We start from the raw sequence: 19,992 nt of genomic DNA, 5'->3' as shown, positions 1-19,992 counted from the left end.
GAAGAAATAAAAATACATAGTGTGCTCCAATTTTTTCAAATGATTATACCCCTTATAACTAAGAAGCACTCACGTGGTTTAGAGCCTATTTGGATTGGCTCTAATCACTTTCGCTTTTGTGTCATTCAGGTGACACACACCTCAACGTCCAGATGGAGTGTACTCCTCAGAAAGGGAAACAAAAGCAGGGGAGGGGAGGACAGGAAGAGCTCGCCCTGGTGTTGAAATCCTTATGGACACAATATAATAATAAGCTAAATATAAGAGTGAAGGTTACTCCTCACCTGGTTCAGAGCCTGTGACCTGGCTCCCAGTATAACAGTGTATGAGCTCGTTTTAGGGACAGCTCTCTCCCTTCTTTTAACAGGATTGATAGAACTTCAGATGCATGCACTCCAACTTTTAAGAGCATTTATTGCTTAAAATTTAAAATCAATCTGATACATACAATAAAATAGTCCAAAACGCGTTTCGCCGAATCCGTTCAGCTTTCTCAATTGGTGTCTTCTGATCCGTTTGGTTCCGGTTAAATTTCCCACTTTCCGTCCTGATTGGTGGCCACAAAACAATTTCTAACCAATCACAGGCGTTCGTGCAGGGGAGGGTGCGTTAGCACAGCTGTGTTACTTTATCCCATAACAGTGGCGTCATCACGTACCCACACGTGACCGGGCGTGTGACGTCACTTCCGGGAATTCGGGAGAGCAGTATCTCCTCTATTGCGCATCCGGTTTGGTCCGTTTTCAAGTTCTACTTCCTGTTATACGGATCTGTAACCGATCCTCACTTGTCTCAATGTTCACTTTCCGCCATTGCACTTAAGGGCAAAGTGCTGGCAACCCAAAAAAACGTCCATAATACACTCGGTTCGTCTTCAATTTGCTCTAAAGATGCCATGCTCATATCAGAGCATTATGAGGCACAGAAAAAAGAAAGAAAAAAGGGATATATACAAAACATCATCATCAGTAAAAACATGTATATTCTTCTCACAGAAGATTTTTCACATTCCGTATATTTAGAAGATAGACCCCAAAAGTTCAGGTTCCTCTCTCAACATTCTAATCCCTCAAAAGAATGATGATTTTGAACAAACTTTAAAAAAGGAAATGTATATCAATATAATTAAGACTATTAAAAATATATGGATATAGGAAATATTAAAAAATTAAATTGGTTCCGAAGCCTAGTTCATAAAGTGAGAGTTCATAAAGTGAGAACTAATTTCCCTATAATTTCCCATATACACAATGTAATAAACACGGGTTCCGTTCCTGACCAACAAATGTTACCATTGAAAACCTAAATTATTAAGTACAAATACAACATGAAAGCATAGCAAATACATGTATGTTGTAGGAATTTTAAAGGCATGCATACCATATTGAAATCTTCTTTAAATTATCATCAATCTTCATACTATTCAATGAAGAGACATGCTGCACTTGTTGAATGGGGAACCTCTCTAAAACCTTCCTACTTATTCATTTTCTTCATTATCAGCTTCCCCCTCTCCCTTATCACTTTTCGGTTACTCCTTTTATTTTTACAGCTCTCAAACTTTCTTCCTTCTCCCCTTTTTCAGCCCTCCTCCTGCTCCTTACTATTGCTGCCTGCCAAAACATGGCACAATGGCAAACACACATACACACAGACAGCTATGTCAGACACACACAGACAAATCTATATTCAATAGCACACAGTGCAGTAATATTACAGGATCTGTAATGTATGCCCATGAAAGCACAAAAAGAATACAGTACAATCTAAACCTGTTTTTTAGACTTCCCTTTCTCTTCAGGAACTGTGTTCCTGATCCTCATCTCTCTTCTTGTCTACTCCTGACCACAAATTCTTCTTATTCTCTTCTTGTTTGTGCTCCAAAGCACTCTTCTCGGTCCTGACCCGTGGACCACTGACACAAAATGGAGGTGAAACAAAATGGCGGCACATCCAGAAAAAAGTTCATAAAGTCGGGAGTTCATAAAGTGAGAGTTCATAAAGTGAGAAATGCCTGTATATACCGAGGCTGTAGTGTGTACATATAAGATCTAGTAAATATCATTCATCACGAACGCATCAGTAAGCAGATTGAAAAATTGCGTGGGACATTTCTATCGTATTCCCAGAGTGCTATGTGACAATATACAAAGCATCTTGCGGAAGCCGACCACTTTTACATTCCAGCCCACCTTTTCTGAGCATTCCCTGGGCAAAAATCTGCCAGTACCAATGCGTGATGCTATATCTAATTTACATGGACCAAGACGTCTATCCGCAGGCCAGTAATGGTATGGAGTTGGGAGTTCAATAGACACATGTCCCCACCTAACAGTTCATATCGACCTGTTGGGTCTTGTCCTTTTTGGTTACAGTAGGAAATCGGTACCAATTGAAATGGCGGACGTGCCAAGCCAGGTGGACAGGTGATATGCCAAACGTTAACTATTGTTGGTCTACGGCATCAGAATACTATGTATCTGTCTTTGACAAAACAATCCACCACTGTGTTTTCTCTGACTCAATGCCCCTATTAATACTGTTGAGTCTCAAAGTTCGTAATACAATACTCTGTCCTCTGTCACCTCCAAACCAATAGTCACAGTTTGTCCTATGTTCTATAGCCCTTGAGATTATTTTATGATTCTCTTCCCTGTGTGGGCAGCTTGTTATCGCAGTGGACGCCCACAAGAGATATGTCTGTAGCTCTGCAGTTATTACCGAGAATTGCATCTCCTCCTGTGCTCTCTGCACTTTCAAGAAACAATTGTGTTGATTTACCAGCGAGATCCTGTCCAGGAGGAAATGTATTTCTGTTAGTCGTGTCAGAGTGAACACCCATAACTGGGGCCCCGGGTACCTGGGATAGGCCTCCAAGATATCTACATTTATCCCATCATGTAGATGTAATGTGTATGCATCATTGTGATCTTGCCCATTGAGAAAATAAAGGTAAATGTGTGCCTGATAGCTTTATCCTTTGGTTAGTTTTCAGGCAGGGTAATACCAGCAATGTCCACCAGGTGGCAATGGAAGACAGTGTGCTGGCTGACTGCGCACATTGCTGTGTTGAGATATGAGAATGTACATTTTTGTAATTCAGCACTTGCAAATTCACGTTAACCCAGCAAGTACCCCTTGGCACTATCTCCACGGCTCCCACCAGGATTCAGCTCAGCTGTCCAAGCCGCCAACTGAAATTGTGCTTTTCATCCATTTTGATTAGCAGATTTGCTAAATGTGTTTTAGTATTTTTTTCCCTAGAAATATTTCAAATTAGCTGAATAATACATTGATTCTATAGATAAGAAAATATTGATACATTTCACACAGTTCGGTTAAAATTGTGAAATACATTTATGATCAAATTATAGATTTCTTTGATTTTTTTTGGAAGGGTGGTTTAAATTATTTCATTATATAAATTCTGGATTCATGCTTTGGGAAACACCTGGGGGGTAGAGCCTTCCAAGGATATACCTGCGGTCCCTGATCTAGTTCTGTATGTCTCGAGCCACGTTCTCCCTTTTAATATACCTTCTCAGTAATGAGCACCTCCGATCCCCTATTTATTTAAAAAGAATCCTGATATAATATTATATATAATAAAATGAAATGAGCACACCTCTATTGCAGGATCAGTTTAGGGTTACAGCGCTATTCACGAAACTGGGAATTCATGGGGATCAAACATTAATTTTACATTTTAAGCCAATATAGTCAAATTAAAAACACAGCAGACGTTTTTTACAATACAGCAATTTTAACGTAAATCATTTTTCTTTGGCTTTGTTGTTTTTTGTTTTTTTTAACAGAAACCACAGTAGGGCACAGAATCTAGGGCCAGGTAAGTTTACTATTAATTTGATTGGTCCACGTCATGCCTACGCCCCAAAACCTGCATGGATGGGGGGCGCCAGAATGATTTTGGCCAATGGGAGCAAACCGAAAAGGTTAGGCTCCCATATCCCCTTTAAGAACGTGATTGCGATGCGAGCAGCGTTCCCAATACTGTACGGCGTGCGGCCCGCCAGGAGTTTTCGAGCCGTACGCTGCTCGCCTGAAAGCAGGACCCCTGCCGGCACGCAGACCAGGTAAGTACTGTTACAGTTAGCAGAATTTAAATATCAAGTTTCTGTTTTATTTTTATCGTAATGTATTGTTTTTGTGATATGTTTAATGTCTTCCGAAATGGCTTGGTCAATTCTAGATTTGGAGATTGTTTCGGATCGAACTGCAATTGTTCAGCAGAAATTCAGAATTCTGGGACAAAAAATGCTGGAATAAGCGACTAAGCATGCAATGCTAAACATGCTTGAGATTGGGGGGTGTCAATATTCTGAATTCTACTTGTGGAAGGTGATTGGGATGGGGGGGCAGTCACTAAATGATGATTTCATTTACAGATCAAGTGAGAAAACAGGAGGAGGTATATATATATATATATATATATATATATTTAGAATTAAAACTGGGATCAATTGGAATATCACCAGGCGTGTCACTGTGTGGGGGGCACACAGTGACACATACATGCACATACAGGCACAGATACACACTGGCACACACAGATACATGCACATACAGGCACAGATACACACACCTACTGACACATATACACACTGACAAACACACACACTGATCAGGTTTATTGTCAAAATTTACAGACTTTCAGCTCGTTACAATGAACAAATCAAACAAAAGCAATTAAAATAGCTCAACACAACGAATGCTTCAAGTGGTTTCCCCAAATTCAACTGAAAATGCAACTTATAATGGCTTCTCCAGTCTCAAAATTATTCAACCCCCAGAATAGAATCCCTCACAACAGCACAAATATGCAAAACAGTTGTTATCTTAAGCACACCTGATGCTTCATTGGTTGCACCAGGTGTGCTTGAGCTGGAACACTTGAAATACCTGAAGTGGCTAGGGTTTTGATAAGTGTCACGTTTGACTGCATGTTAGAAATATGGCTAAGTCAAAAGAATGGTCCAAAAGTTAAGAGAAGAGATCATCACCCTTCACAAACACGGAACAGGATACAAAGAAATAGCGAGGGCACTGAATGTTTCTAGGGATACTGTTGGAAGCATAGTTTGCAAGTTCAAAGTTTAAGGAACAGTGGTTACACTACCTGGACGGAAAAAAAACTTTCAATGGCTGCAACCAGAGTTTTGAGAAAGCAGGTTATGAAAAACCCAAGTGACTGCTTACAAATCTCTACACAATACTGCTCCAACCTATCTATCCTCCCTAATACACAAGTATGTCCCATCTAGGCCCCCTACGCTGTGCCAAAGACCTACGTCTATTCTCTGTTCGTACTTCCACCTCTGGTGCTCACCTCCAAAACTTCTCTAGGGCTGCACCGTTCCTGTGGAACTCCCTTCCCTTCTCTGTTAGACTTTCATCCTGTCTCCACTCTTTCGTATCCATTAAAGCAGGGCTGTCCAACCTGCGGCCCCCCAGATGTTGCTGAACTACAACTCCCATGATTCTTTCAATTAAAAAGATAGTCAGGCAGTGGCGGCTCTAGACTTGGCGAGGCCTTAGGCGAAATTCATACATGAGGCCCCCACTAACACCATTATTGGAAAAAAATTGCAGTTGACTTGTGTGTGTGTATATAAGAAGCTGTAGATATATTGAAAGGAAGCTTGCAGTACTGGATATAGAGAACTAGTCTTTGTATACATCGTTGCATTGTGCATTTACCTGTGTGTACCTGAGAGTGTGTGTCTGGCAGTGAGTATCTTTGTATTTGTATGTATGTTTCCCTGAGCATGTGTATGTTTGTGTACTGGCCTTTGGCATTAAGTTCATGGCGACGCTCTGTTTTATGACAGTGTGTACTGTGTAGAATGATTGCCTTTAGGGGGTGACAGGGTGAGTAAAGGAGTAACTGTGGCAGGGTGAGTGTAAAAGAGCAGGAGGGTGCCAGAGTGCGCAGAGTGGTGCCCGTGTGTTTAGAGGGAGCGATAGTGTGTATGGAGGTAGGTGACAGTGTGTATGGAGGTAGGTGACAGTGTGTATGGAGGTAGGTGACAGTGTGTGTGGAGGTAGGTGACAGTGTGTGTGGAGAGAGGTGACAGAGTGTGTGGGAAAATGACATAGGGGGTGACAGGTGAGGTGGCAGGGTGAGAGGGGGTGACAGGTGAGGTGGCAGGGTGACAGGTGGGGTGGCAGGGTGAGTGACAGGGTCATATGTGGGGTGAGAGAGGGTGACAGTGTGAGGTGGGGTGACGGTGTGTGGGGAGTGACAGGGTAAGTTGACAGAGTAAGGTGGGTGACATAGTGTGGGGGGTCACAGGGTGGGTGACAGAGTAAGAGGTGGGGTGACAGGTGAGGTGGCAGAGTGAAAGGGGGTGACAGGTGAGGTGGCAGGGTGAGAGGGGGTGACAGGTGGGGTGGCAGGGTAAGTGACAGGGTCAGATGTGGGGTGAGAGGGGGTAACAGGGTGAGAGGGGGCGACAGTATTAGGGGGTGACAGGTGGGGTGGCAGGGTGACAGGTGGGGTGGCAGGGTGAGTGACAGGGTCAGATGTGGGGTGAGAGGGGAGGAAGGGTGAGGGGGTGGCAGGGTGAGAGGGGGTGACATGGTGAGAGGGGGGTGACAGTGTGTGGGGAGTGCCAGGGTGGGTGACAGTGTGGGGGTCACAGGGTGGGTGACAGAGTAAGAGGTGGGGTGACAGGGTTAGATGTAGGGTGAGAGGGGGTGACATGTGGGGTGGCAGGGTGAGAGGTGGGGTGGCAGGGTGAGAGGTGGGGTGAGAGGGGGGTGACAGGTGGGGTGGCAGGGACTGACAGGTGGGGTGGCAGTGTGAGAGGGGGGTGACAGGGTGAAAGGGGGTGACAGGTGAGGTGGCAGAGTGAGAGGGGGTGACAGGTGAGGCGGCAGGGTGAGAGGGGGTGACAGGTGGGGTGGCAGGGTGAGTGACAGTTCAGATGTGGGGTGAGAGGGGAGGCAGGGTGAGGGGGGTGACAGGTGGGGTGGCAGGGTGAGAGGGGGTAACAGGGAGAGAGGGGGCGACAGTATGAGGGGGTGACAGGTGGGGTGGCAGGGTGACAGGTGGGGTGGCAGGGTGAGTGACAGGGTCAGATGTGGGGTGAGAGGGGAGGAAGGGTGAAGGGGGTGGCAGGGTGAGAGGGGGTGACATGGTGAGAGGGGGTGACAGTATGAGGGGGGTGACAGTATGAGGGGGGGTGACAGTATGAGGGGAGTGACAGGGTGGGTGACAGTGTGGGGGTCACAGGGTGGGTGACAGAGTAAGAGGTGGGGTGACAGGGTTACAGGGTGAGAGGTGGGGTGACAGGTGGGGTGGCAGGGTGAGAGGTGGGGTGAGAGGGGGTGACAGGTGGGGTGGCAGGGACTGACAGGTGGGGTGGCAGCGTGAGAGGGGGGTGACAGGGTGAAAGGGGGTGACAGGTGGGGTGGCAGGGTGAGATGGGGGTGACAGGTGGGGTGGCAGGGTGACGGGGTGACAGGTGGGGTAGCAGTGTGAGAGAGGGATGACAGGGTGAAGTGGCAGGGTGAGGGGGTGACAGGGTGAGGTGGCAGGGTGTAAGGTGGTGAGAAGTGGGGTGGCAGGGTGAGGGGGGGGTGACAGGGTGAGATGGGGTGAGGGGGGCGACAGGGTGAGATGGGGTGGGGGGGTGACAGGGTGAGATGGGGTGAGGGGGGGCGACAGGGTGAGATGGGGTGGTGACAGGGTGAGATGGGGTGGCGACAGGGTGAGATGGGGTGGCGACAGGGTGAGATGGGGTGACAGGGTGAGATGGGGTGACAGGGTGAGATGGGGTGAGGGGGGGTGACAGGGTGAGATGGGGTGGGGGGGTGACAGGGTGAGATGGGGTGGGGGGTGACAGGGTGAGATGGGGTGAGGGGGGTGACATGTGGGATGACAGGGTGAGGGGGGGGGTCAAAATGTACCTTTTTCCCTGGTGGTCCGGTGGGGTCAATCTGTCCCTGGTGGTCCAGTGTCCTGGATGGCTCCCTGGTGGTCCAGTGGGATTTCCGGTCTGCAGCTCCGCTGGATGCAGAGCTGCAGACCACATGGGGAAAGTCTCGTGATTTCCATTCAGAGCGTTGCCGTGGTAACCCGCGGCAACGCTCTGATTGGCTGGAGATCGCGAGACCTCAGTCTGCAGCTCACACCCGGCGGAGCTGCAGACTGAGGCAGGCTCTCTCCCCAGGCGGCCTGACAGTAGGGGCCTCGCACCCGGCAGCACTAAGAGCAAGCCGCCGGGCCCCCTCCTGTGTCGGGTCCTCGGTCATAGACCGAGAACCCGACATGTCAGTCTGCCCTCAGGCGATTTAGGCGGCCGCGAGGCCCCTGACTGCGCGAGGCCTTAGGCGGCCGCCTAAATCGCCTAATTAGAGAGCCGCCTCTGTAGTCAGGGAATCATGGGAGTTTTAGTTCAGCAACATCTGGGGGACCGCAGGTTGGACAGCCCTGCATTAAAGTGTCAAAAGCTCCACTCCGCAAAAAAACAAAAATCAACATATTAAGCCCTCACTATTCTACCAACTATTCTACTTTTCTACCCCTACCCTTACCTTTTGTGTCATTATACCCCACTCCCTCTAGCATGTAAGCTCATTGAGCAGGGACCTCAATCCTTCTGTTTCTGTGTGTCTGGTTACAATTACGTATTTGTACACCCATTGTGTACTGAAGAATTTGTTGGCGCTATATAAATAATAATAATAATAATAATAGTAATAATAATAAAAGACCTGCAGCAAGATTTAGCGGCAACATGCAGACGATTTCCATGCCAGAAGTCCAAGGCGTACACCACTAATAACAAAAACACGGACACCCGTGAAAAAAGTGATAACACACAAAAACTTAACTGATGGGTACACTGCTTCCCAAGGTTATCTCCCAGCTGATAACCATATAACAAGGCTACACCACTAATGTCTCAAAAGCATAAGAAAAGTCAGTTCCAATATGCTCAAAATCATATGAATAAGCCACAGAAGTTGTGGGCTTCTTTTCTGTGGAGCAATGAAACAAACCTGGAACTTTTCAGCCCAATGGATCAGCGGTGCGCAATGTACGAGCGGTATGTCTGAAGGAAGAAGAATGAAGCATATGCTGAACAGAACACTCTGCCTACAGTTAAGCATGGTGGCGGCTCAGTGATGCTCTGGGGTTGCTTTGTATCCTATGGCACTGAAAATCTGCAGCGTGTGGAAGGTAAGATGGATTCATTGAAGTATCAGGAAATCCTAGGAGGAAATGTCATGCCGTCTGTGATGAAGCTGAAGCTTGGACGTCATTGGATCTTCCAACAAGACAATGATCAAGAGCATACCTTCAATTCCACCAAGGCTTGGATGCAGAAGAAGTTCTAGAAAATTCTACAGTGGCCATCACAGTCACCAGGATTGAACACCATAGAATATCTGTGGTGGGATTGGAAGAAGGTGGTTGAAGCACGCAAACCCAAAAATATTTCTGAACTGGAGGCCATTGCTCAATTTGGCCAAGATTCCTCAGGAACGCTGCCAGAAGCTGGTGTCTCGCTATGCATCTCGTTTGCAGCAGGTCATAACAGCAAAAGGGTGCGCTACTAAGTACTAAAGATGCATGCCAAGAAGGGGATGAATAATTTTGAGACTGGAGAAGGCATTATAAGTTACATTTTCAGTTGAATTTGGGGAAACTACTTGAATTGTTAATTGTGTTGAGCTATTCCAATTGCTTTTGTTTGATTTATTCATTGCAAACTGATGAAAGATTGCAGACTTTGACAATAAACATGATTTTCGAAGGGGGTTGAATAATTTTGATAACAGTTGTATATTGCAGAACACTGATTGGCCCATTTTCGCACATATTTGGTTTGCTCTTCTAATTCGGTTTCTAAATCAACATTTAGCTGAGCCGAAATGACATCTAACTGACTATCCAGTCTCACCCAAAAAATTCTATTTTTGGTAAAACTTAGTCAGCAGAACCAAATTTTTTAAGTTGTTTCCAAGACAGAATATCAATGTAACTTACAGAATTGAATTTGATCTGACCCCACGAACTGCCTGTAGGACCGGTTGAGACCATGTTACTCATACGAGACATGTTAAATGTTCTTTTGATGTTTTGTATTTGCACATAGATTACAGGTGTTTGATATATTTCAGTGCCATTATTTACTAAATTTACTAAATAAAAAACAATTTAGGGGGAGGGGAATTGTGTAATCGTAGGGCCAGATCATTCCTTCACTTACTGATATACCTACAAGGGTTATGGTTATTCCTGAAAGCACTTTAGATACTCGTGAGATTTTACTCCAAATCTGAAAGTGGACTCAGGACATTCAGCATTTAGGGATTCTGACTATAGGGTCATTTTTGACGATGGTCCCTGGACAGATTTCCATGTTGTCCATTGGATACAGTGGCTTCAGCTGCTGAAGATATGTCGGATGCCTCTGCATAAACAATGCTGCTGCTTCGATGAGGCAAAGATGGTTAGAAATTGTATTCACAAAATAACTGTGTAGCAAATAATAACTGACTAATAGATTTGCTACCCTATAGAGCTTCAGGTATGGACTTGATTTAGTTTAGTAAATTTTTACTGTTATTTTTAATATTTAATAATAAAATAGGCCAATAATTGACATTTAATTCCAGGGTATATTTATTTTTACATTAATTAATAAAATATGGAATTGTTATATGGGGGGGGGGGGGGGGCAATGAACCATGGTTTAGAGCCCAATTCTTTATTAGTTTGTTCTTAAATCAACATCAAATATTGCTCCCTTGTATAATAAATTTTTTGTCCCAATATAAATGCCATACATGTTACAAAAGTATCTTTAGTAAGTCGAAAACAACTAAAAATGAGGAGGGGGGGACATGACGTCAATACATAAACACCGCTCCGAGATCTCTCCTGAAACTGAAAGTGAATTCTGAGAAGGCAGTTCCAGATTCATCAAGTAATATGGGAAAAGTCTCCAGTGAAGAATTCCCTAAATCCTGTGTTCCTTTTATGAAGCCAATTTATCAACATGTCTCGAAAAATATCTATCTGCATGATAAATAGGCACACTGGGAAAACATAGGAGACTTTTGTTCATCCCCCACCCTACGTCCTATTAATTTGAGGCTACCAGAGGGATTAGGAAATGTAAAAATAAACAATAGTGTTTTCTTCTATAAATAAACTGCGAACGCCAGTGGTATTATGTACACTTATATGGAGTCTGTAAATGTTGGTATATTGCTACAACGCCAAAGGGATGTGAACAATGGCTCATTCCAAAATTATAGATATTATTAAGGAATTTGTTCTCCCTTTTGGGTTTACTACTGCCTCAACTCTTCTGTGAAGGCTTCTCAGTAGATGTTAGAACACTGTTGCCTGCAAATTACTTTTATTCAGCTTCTAGAACACGCGAGATGTCTTGCACCGATATTGGACACTTGGGTCTGACTCATTGTAACATTTCACATCATTTTGAAAGTGTTTGATAGGTCTGAAGTTCGGGATTTGTGCTGGCCAGTCTTCTGTTCACACCAGTTCCAACTAACCATTTTTGTATGAACTACGACGTGTTCAGTTGAATTTTCTTGTGATAAAACAAGGGGAAAGGGTCTTTCCCCCAAATTGAAGCCTCTTAATTGGAAGCACAAATTAACTTAGAATAACATTGCATGATGCGATGTTTAGGTTTCCCACTTATAAAATTAAGCTAATTAATGTTAAAGATTTCCCCCTGAACATCTTGGCAAGGGGGGAAATGACAGCTGCCAGTGCATAGTGGGCTAGAATTAAAAAGCTACATTGTTACAAAACTGTATGGAGGCTTCTTAAGGCAAGTGGGGAGTGGTGACTTACCAGTTGGGTATGGGAAGATATGGTCAGCGGTCATGGCCCCAATTCTTTTATTTAGCCTTCACAAAGCTTTACAGTTGGCACCAGCAGTCAGGTTGAGTAGCTGTGATATGGGTAAAGAAGGCTGGGGTAAAAGTGAAATAGCTGATAGACCGGGGACTGAGGAAAGATGAGGGAAAGCAGACTGGGGAAACAAAGCTATGATATCTAGGAGATGGGGGAAAAGAAGGCATGAATGGTAGAACAGTTTGAGATTTTCAGAACGATGACGTGGATGTTGCCTGTACACATAGTATTCTGGGAAACATTGTGGAAGGGCAATCTGTCCGGATGCTGTCTTTTATATTCTCTAGATAAAATGTGCCATTGGATATATAGACACCGTGCAGCGGTTTAAATGATACGAAGTTGTATTTCATGCGTACAGGAAATTCAATTCTCTTTCTACTCTAGTCAGAAAGAAAAATTGCGTCTAACACGGTGCAGACAAGATGCGTTCGCAGTAACCAGTAATATCTCTTCTTTTTTTTCTTTTCCAGTCCTTATGTGAACCAGATACTTTCCTCCTCTCGTTCTAATCTGTGTGCAGACTGTCAGCATCATTTCTGGAAGACTGAGTTCAGGAAATACGGCCTCATTCTCCAATATTTCGCAGCAAAGTAAGTGCGTTTGGCTTCAGTGAATTTCATAAAGTGTTGCGCTCCCGCCTTGCAGATTCATGCCATGGCCCCACTGCTATTTATCACCAGGAGGAGTTGGCATGAGCTTGAATGTTAGAAATTCTCCTCCAACTTCTCTTCGGTCTGGGATGTTTGTGGCGTTTTGATTGTACACTGTGATTTGATTGATGAGCTCAGCGTGCTGGCCCTTGATTCATGGGCTGCGGCAGGGGGGTCATTCCCACAAGACAAGCAAGAGAGCTTCCCAGAAGCCAAACAGCTCTCGGGGGCCCAATCATACTGCTTTTTTTTACAATTTAGCACATTGTACCAGTGAGGGTAGAAAAATTGGGGGGAGGGGTGGGGGGCGGGAGAGGATTAGAAAGAGATAAAACATATTAAATTGTGTCTAATTATTATAAAATGGACTGCAGCTAATAGCATGTTTAGTGCAGCGTTAAGACTTGTGTACAGTCTGTGATGGAAAGCTGGCCTATCAGGTCTATATTATGTCATCTGCATTTAGGAGCTTGCAATCTAATTTACAGAGATTATGGACTGTATAACAAACTGGTCGACCTTCTGCTAAATAATCTAAAAATCTCAATCTAAATCCTGCGATCTGTACGACAATGCTTGCATTCTGTAATACTGTGCGTTCTGCAATCTGAACTGAAACGTCTGCAGTCCGTTATATACAGGGAGTGATCTTTCTTTCCTCCCTTCATTCATTTTCCTTCCTTCCTTTTATTCCATTTACCTTTTTTCCTTATTTTCCTTCCTTCCCTTTTTTCATTTTCCTTCCTTTTTTCTTTTTTCCCCTTATTTTTCCTTCCTTCCTTCCTTCCTTCCTATTTTTCTTTCAGTTTGTTTCCTTCCCTTCTTCCTTCCTTCTTTTTTTCAGTTTGTTTCCTTCCCTTCTTCCTTCTTTTTTTCCAGTTTGTTTCCTTCTATTCTTCCTTCCTTCTTGTTCTTTCAGTTTGTTTCCTTCCCTTCTTCCTTCCTTCTTTTTCTTTCAGTTTGTTTCCTTCCCTTCTTCCTTCCTTCTTTTTCTTTCAGTTTGTTTCCTTCCCTTCTTCCTTCCTTATTTTTATTTCAGTTTGTTTCCTTCCCTTCTTCCTTCCTTCTTTTTCTTTCAGTTTGTTTCCTTCCCTTCTTCCTTCCTTGTTTTTATTTCAGTTTGTTTCCTTCCTTCCTTCCTTCCTTGTTTTTATTTCAGTTTGTTTCCTTTCCTTCTTCCTTCCTTCCTTTTCTTTCAGTTTGTTTCCTTCCCTTCTTCCTTCCTTCTTTTTCTTTCAGTTTGTTTCCTTCCCTTCTTCCTTCCTTCCTTTTTCTTTCAGTTTGTTTCCTTCCATTCTTCCTTCTTTCCTTCCTTCCTTCCTTCTTTTTCTTTCAGTTTGTTTCCTTCTTTTTCCCTTCTTTTTTCCTGGTGTCAGCATGGCTAAAGGAACACTTCAAACATTAAAATCAAACTTCAGCTTTTAACTTTGGATTGTTCCTGTAGCACTATAAATCAGCTGTCTTGGTGAACTTTTAAAATGTATAAATTACTTTGCATCCCCAACAACTCATATTTTCTTAAAAGGATTAAGATCTCATAGGGCCCTCGGCAAACCCTGATTCCCCCAAAATCTAACCATGTGCGTAAAGGTAGACTCTGCGGGAATAACTTACACCAGTTGTAGTCCAAAAAGTATCTGGACATTTGAAAGGTGTTTTGGTCCAGCCAAGAATCATGAATTAAGATTTTATTCATCTTCACAGTTACATTTAATGCTGTAAGTGGTCCAACGTGACGTAAAGAAGCAGCTCTACAACTCACACAGCAATGTGTCCTCCGTATTACACAATAAATGGGGGATGTTCATTGTGGGTGATGGGGAAGATCAGAAGAAATTTGCAGCCAAATAATGAGGTCTTGTACTCGTGGTCTTCAGAGGGGGTGGGAGCATTGGAGTCTAGAACTGCCTGTTGGGATTGTGAACTATCCATTATTTTGTCTACATTTATTATCGTTGCTTGTTTCGTGTTGGCCATTACGTTGCATTGCACCATCTGTTGACCTACAAGTGCCTTGGTCTGGCAATGGTTTGTGTGGGATCTGGTTATTCCATATTGAAGGCTCCTTCCTAATGGAGTAAGACTGGACTAAGCACTCCTCCGAACCTGTATGATTGAATTTGAGTGCTGCTGAAAGGAGCAAAGCTCATCCTGAACACTCAAGGAATCTGAGCTCTACTGTCGCATTATACAAAGAAGTGAATCTTTTAGCAGCTGCCCGACGACACCTATTACAGATGAAACATATGGGGATTCAAAAACACATGTCAACCGTATCAATCCTGTCTTTATTTTATACATGGGAGATGAATCTTCCAATCATTCTTACTTACACCGTATCTGGCATCCTTCTTCCGGTTTAATAGCCTGTGTCTCCATTCCCATGACACTCAACCAGCCTAAAATCCTACTAACGCACAACAGGGACTCACTGAGTGGAGATTCCCCGCCGTGCGGAGAGTTCGCGAGAGTCACAGGCACCATTTCATCCAGTGACGTGGCGTCCAGCGATAGATTTAACAAGGAAGCGAGTACTCTTAGTACATAGCCAAGCGGAGATTTGAAGAAGTTGATAAAAAAGAGGGGACTTGAAAACAGCCTTGTAATACGCAGCTTATCTCCTGAAAACCCTGCTTCCCATCATCTTTGTGCCAGAGAAGCAAAAATAGCTTTAGATTTAGATAAACAGGAGTTTTATTTCAATCTCATTGAATCTCAGATCTCATTGATCTGTTTCACACTCTGATTTAATGATACCCATAGTAGGAATCCCTAATCGAGATAGAGATAGTGTATGTATAAATGTACGTTTATCTTAAAGACCTTTTTTTTTTTTTTCTGTATCTTCCTACCCAGAATTCGGTGTATTCCATACCGTTTAAATCATTTTTGCTTTTAACATTCCGTTTTCCTTGTGCGTTTGAGGAATTGACTGCTAGAGGGCGCTATTGCTCTGCAGTCGATGGAAAGTGTTTATTGAAGTCGAGATTTCCTCTGTGTTATAAAATCCCTGTTGGGATGCTCATTACAGACTGGAAGTGCTTCCTATCACACTTTACAGCAGTTCAAACTGCGGTCTATCTCTCTCCCATCTCGCTGGTGTTAAGTACACATGAGAGGGCAGGAGAGAAGAAACCAATTTAACGCTGCTACATACATGTATATCTCTGATCACAAATAAAAAAAAATAAAAAAAATTATGTTTTCTGATGTACCCGTGACCTTTTTATCTTTTAAGCCCTAGGTGTCAGAATATAATGATTGGGGTGGTCCTCTCGCATAATACATGGTTCAGGGGTTTACGTTCATCGATTTAAAGAACACATAAATTATTAGCAATCTCTGGATACTTATTTTTTTTTAACTCTCTTATAATAAGGTGCAGAGCAAGATTAACCAAAAGGTGACCTTAGGTAACTGCCTAGGGCCCCATGATTAGATAGAGGCCTGGAAACATGAATTTGTCTGGACCTATTCACCAACCTTTGTGAAGAATGAAATTGGTCCAAAACGAGTAACCTGCCTTGGGCTCTTTAGGATCTTTACCTTCTCTGTTATGATGTTAAGAAATACCCTGTGTGTGAAACAATCAATAAATGTGTCTTCCTGGGCAGCCTGATTATGGGGGGCCCTCGTTGATCCTTGGTACATATGGTGATATTTAGAAGTTGGTACCTTGGAATGTAAATATACTTTGTGATATTGTGATATCCTGTTGTGTATGGGCCGACTGGTGCAGACTTTGGTACCATGTTGTCACTCAATCTGGGAGTGTTTTAACAGAGAGTAGGGATCTGGTGATGGCATGCTCTGTGTGGACAGTGTGTAACAGCCCTTGGCATTCCACGCCTCTTGAGGCACGAGATTCTATCCCCTTAGAGTTCTAAGCCACCATTGGAGGTAACTAACGAGGAGAGGGGGTTGGGAATCTCTCTAAATTTGCTTAACCCCTGGAATCATTTCTGTGAATACGGTTAGGGAGGTCTCAGCTGAGCAGAGAGTAGAAAGATCAATAATATTGGGACAACGATTTGTTGGAATACTGAACTGCTGTAATGTGTTTATAACCAAACATGAGGACATATATATCGAATGCAATTAAATGTACTGTTTGTGCTCGATGTGCGCTCCTTTCTAAAATCCATTGTGAATGCTTCTATAAAAGTATAGATTTTTTAGATATTTAGGGATAGTCCTAATAAAAAAAATAAAATCTGCAACAGACAATCTCTTTTCACAACGGTCAATGTCATTTTCTGGCATTTCATAACAATTGTCTTCAAGTTTCCTTTGAGGATTTACAGCGAATGCTTAATATGTAATTACAATATTATAACCGCATTTATCTTGCTGGCACAGACATGGACAACAAGTATCAGGGGATCAGATGTTCTTGATCAGGAGAGGGCCCAGCGAAAAAAAGAGGCATCTGGTCATCTTAATGTGTGTATAGATGTCAGTCAATTTCATTAAGTAATGACTGAGAATCCTACGGATCGTGGTCCACAGTCCTCTACCATTCCTAAGTGAGCCATCTTGGGGATAAAGACTCCCACTGGCCACCTGAGTTTCCTTTGATCATTTATCCTCAAGGAAAAGCCTTGGGATGTTTTTTTAAGGCTGTGCATCATGAGCATTGTAGTCTTAACTGGCGAGAGCTTGCATTGAGGCAGCAACCATAAAGACACTCACCCTTTTTAATTTCTGTTCAGTGCCAGAGGGGGATCGAGTTCCCTTCGATTGTCTTTTGCGGTGGGACATTTACTTACACAGCATCCTCTCCAGCACAGAAAGAGAGGCCGAGGGGTTAAACGTTTAATGCTCCCACAGACGCTCTGCAAGTGTCCATTACCGTCTTAAATGTTTCCTGGAGCTTGGCCAGTGAGCTGATCCTCTCGTGGGGGAGCCATGGCTTTGTGACCATATTGATCAGATACTTCACAAATGGGAAGGTTTCTCCCCGGCCCCCTCCTTTTAGTTTTTTGGGTATTTTTTCTCAGGCGATTCATTCTTTTTTCGCCCCATATTATTTTCTTGTTTCCTTCGCAGGGTTTTTGCAGTCAGTGTTTGATGCTGAGGTTCAGTTATTTCTCTGAATAGTTGGTTGCAGACATAGATACATAGATACATAGATAAATAGATAGATAGATAGATAGATAGATACATAGATACATAGATAGATAGATAGATACATAGATACATAGATACATAGATACATAGATACATACATAGATAGATAGATACATAGATACATAGATACATAGATAGATGCATGCATAGATAGATAGATAGATAGATAGATGCATAGACAGACAGATGGATAGATGGATAGATGGATAGATGGATAGATGGATAGATGGATAGATGGATAGATGGATAGATGGATAGATAGATAGATAGGCAGATAGATAGATAGATAGATAGGCAGATAGATAGATAGATAGATAGGCAGATAGATAGATATATATAGATGGGTAGATAGATGCATGCATAGATAGATGTAGATAGATAGATGCGTAGATAGATAGATAGATATAGATGGGTAGATAGATAGATAGAGAGACAGATAGAGATAGGTAGGAAGATAGATAGGGCGCAGACACCAGGGTATATACCTATATTGACCCCTCCGAATACACAGACACAAACCTAATATTGTGCTTATTTAGAAAACCATAAAATGGAGAGAAAGACGGAGGATAGAGCAATGTTTGTGAAATGACAAAATCACTTACTCAGCTGTTTATTTCCACTGGGTTATTCTGGTTTAGAATGTGCAATCCCCTTCTCAATTCTCCAGAATTCCTTATTTATTGAATAGCCCCAAACTGTGTCTGGTCATTAAAGTAAATAAACACAATCTGTGCTAACTCACACCAGGGTGGATTTAAAATCCATTTCAATAAGCATTGTATTGATAATGCAATAACATTGTGTTCCCAAAGATCTAACCCGTCCATAACACCATACACAGGGCCCGGGCAAGGATTTTTGCTGCCCCCTCATGAATGTAACTGCATTCCCTCTGACGTTTATTCACTAAACTCTGAATTACAGTGAAGAGACATTAAGGGAAAGAGACACACTGAGTATACATTAAAGGGAAACAAACCAACTTGTTTTCCTGGCACTATAGCTCCCCCTCTATCGAACACCCCTGCCTCATGGTGCAAAATAGGTTAAAAATCCTTCCGTCACTTACCCGGGTTCAGCACCAATGTACCTCGGCGCTAGCTCGGATCCACCTTCACTCATCAATAGCCGCATTAGGATTTTCCCATAGGAAAGTATTATACAATAAAATGGACAGAGAAAAAGTAAGAGACGGGGATTAGGGTAAAATCCTCCCCCGTCCCGTCTTCACTTCAGAGGCCATCTAGACTGGGTAATAGGGGGTAACCCAAAATATGCAATAAAAGAAAAATAATGAAATATTCCTAATAATCACTTCCATAGAGAGTGACTAACAGGATAGGATCCCGGGTCAATCTGGAAAATAACCAAACCTTTATTAGTATCACTTAATAATACTGGAGGGAGACATTTACCCTAAAGGTAGGGATAAAACGGTGAATACACCCCAAAAAGGGGGAGGAGGGTACTATGTACAAATTCCCACAGCTATGCTTATACAAAATGTATCCAGTAAAGGAACTCTTTATTAAATTATTGCCAAAAAACAGGATACAGATTGAAACTAGGGCTATGTATCTAACGCCAAGTCCTATCCTTTTCTATTAATTTCAGAGTGCAGCTGTGTTAGTACGGCTGCCTTATAATACACAGCCTTATAATACACAGCCTTATAATACACAGCCTTATAATACACAGCCTTATAATTAATACTGAAATCGAATGACGGGATAAATTGTTAGATGAAAGTTCACTAAACAGCGAGCTGGGTGGTTAAATCATGGAACAACTATAACTATCAAAAAAGGGGCATATGTCAGTGCATCCAGGAGATATTATAAAGTAAAGTAAAGTTGCCATTAAAGTGCTTTGGTAACCGCTCTTTTGGGGGAGCAAGGGATCCGTGCACTGTGAGCACAGGCTGCTTCTTGTTCCCCTCAGAGTGGTTCCGGTGTTCACAGGCAGGGGGCAGCCAGGATACATCATGGCTTCTTCTACCTGCAGGAAGCAGTTTGCTCTGCTCGGGTGCTGGGGTTACAGTAAACCCCATTCCATGAGCAGGCAAGCAGCAACAGAGGCTGCGCTAGGGGGGTGGCGAAGGAGCCACGCACCCAGCGTTCCAGTCCCAGACAGGAAACCTCCCGGTGGGCGCCCCCTGCAGGTCAGCGCCCCAGACCAATGCCTTATTCTTATTATGGTATCGCCGGCCGTGATCATACAGAACTTGGTGTGTGGGAGGGCGCACACTTGTGCGCTAACTTATCCCCGTTAGGAGGCTGT

At 43.3% G+C, this 19,992-nt stretch overlaps 1 protein-coding gene across 1 annotated transcript in view; it reads left to right on the top strand.

Annotated features, from left to right (window-relative positions):
- RBFOX3 (RNA binding fox-1 homolog 3) overlaps positions 1-19,992 on the top strand; it is a 655,525-nt gene that overhangs the window by 366,326 nt on the left and 269,207 nt on the right. The window contains exon 4 of the mRNA XM_063456257.1: positions 12,400-12,519. The gene's annotated coding sequence lies outside the window, so the exon portion shown is untranslated. The remainder of the gene's footprint in view (positions 1-12,399; positions 12,520-19,992) is intronic.

This window comes from Pelobates fuscus, chromosome 5 (genome assembly GCF_036172605.1).
Source record: "Pelobates fuscus isolate aPelFus1 chromosome 5, aPelFus1.pri, whole genome shotgun sequence".
In the NCBI taxonomy this organism is placed as follows: Eukaryota; Metazoa; Chordata; class Amphibia; order Anura; family Pelobatidae; genus Pelobates; species Pelobates fuscus.
This window is presented reverse-complemented; position numbering and strand designations above follow the sequence as displayed.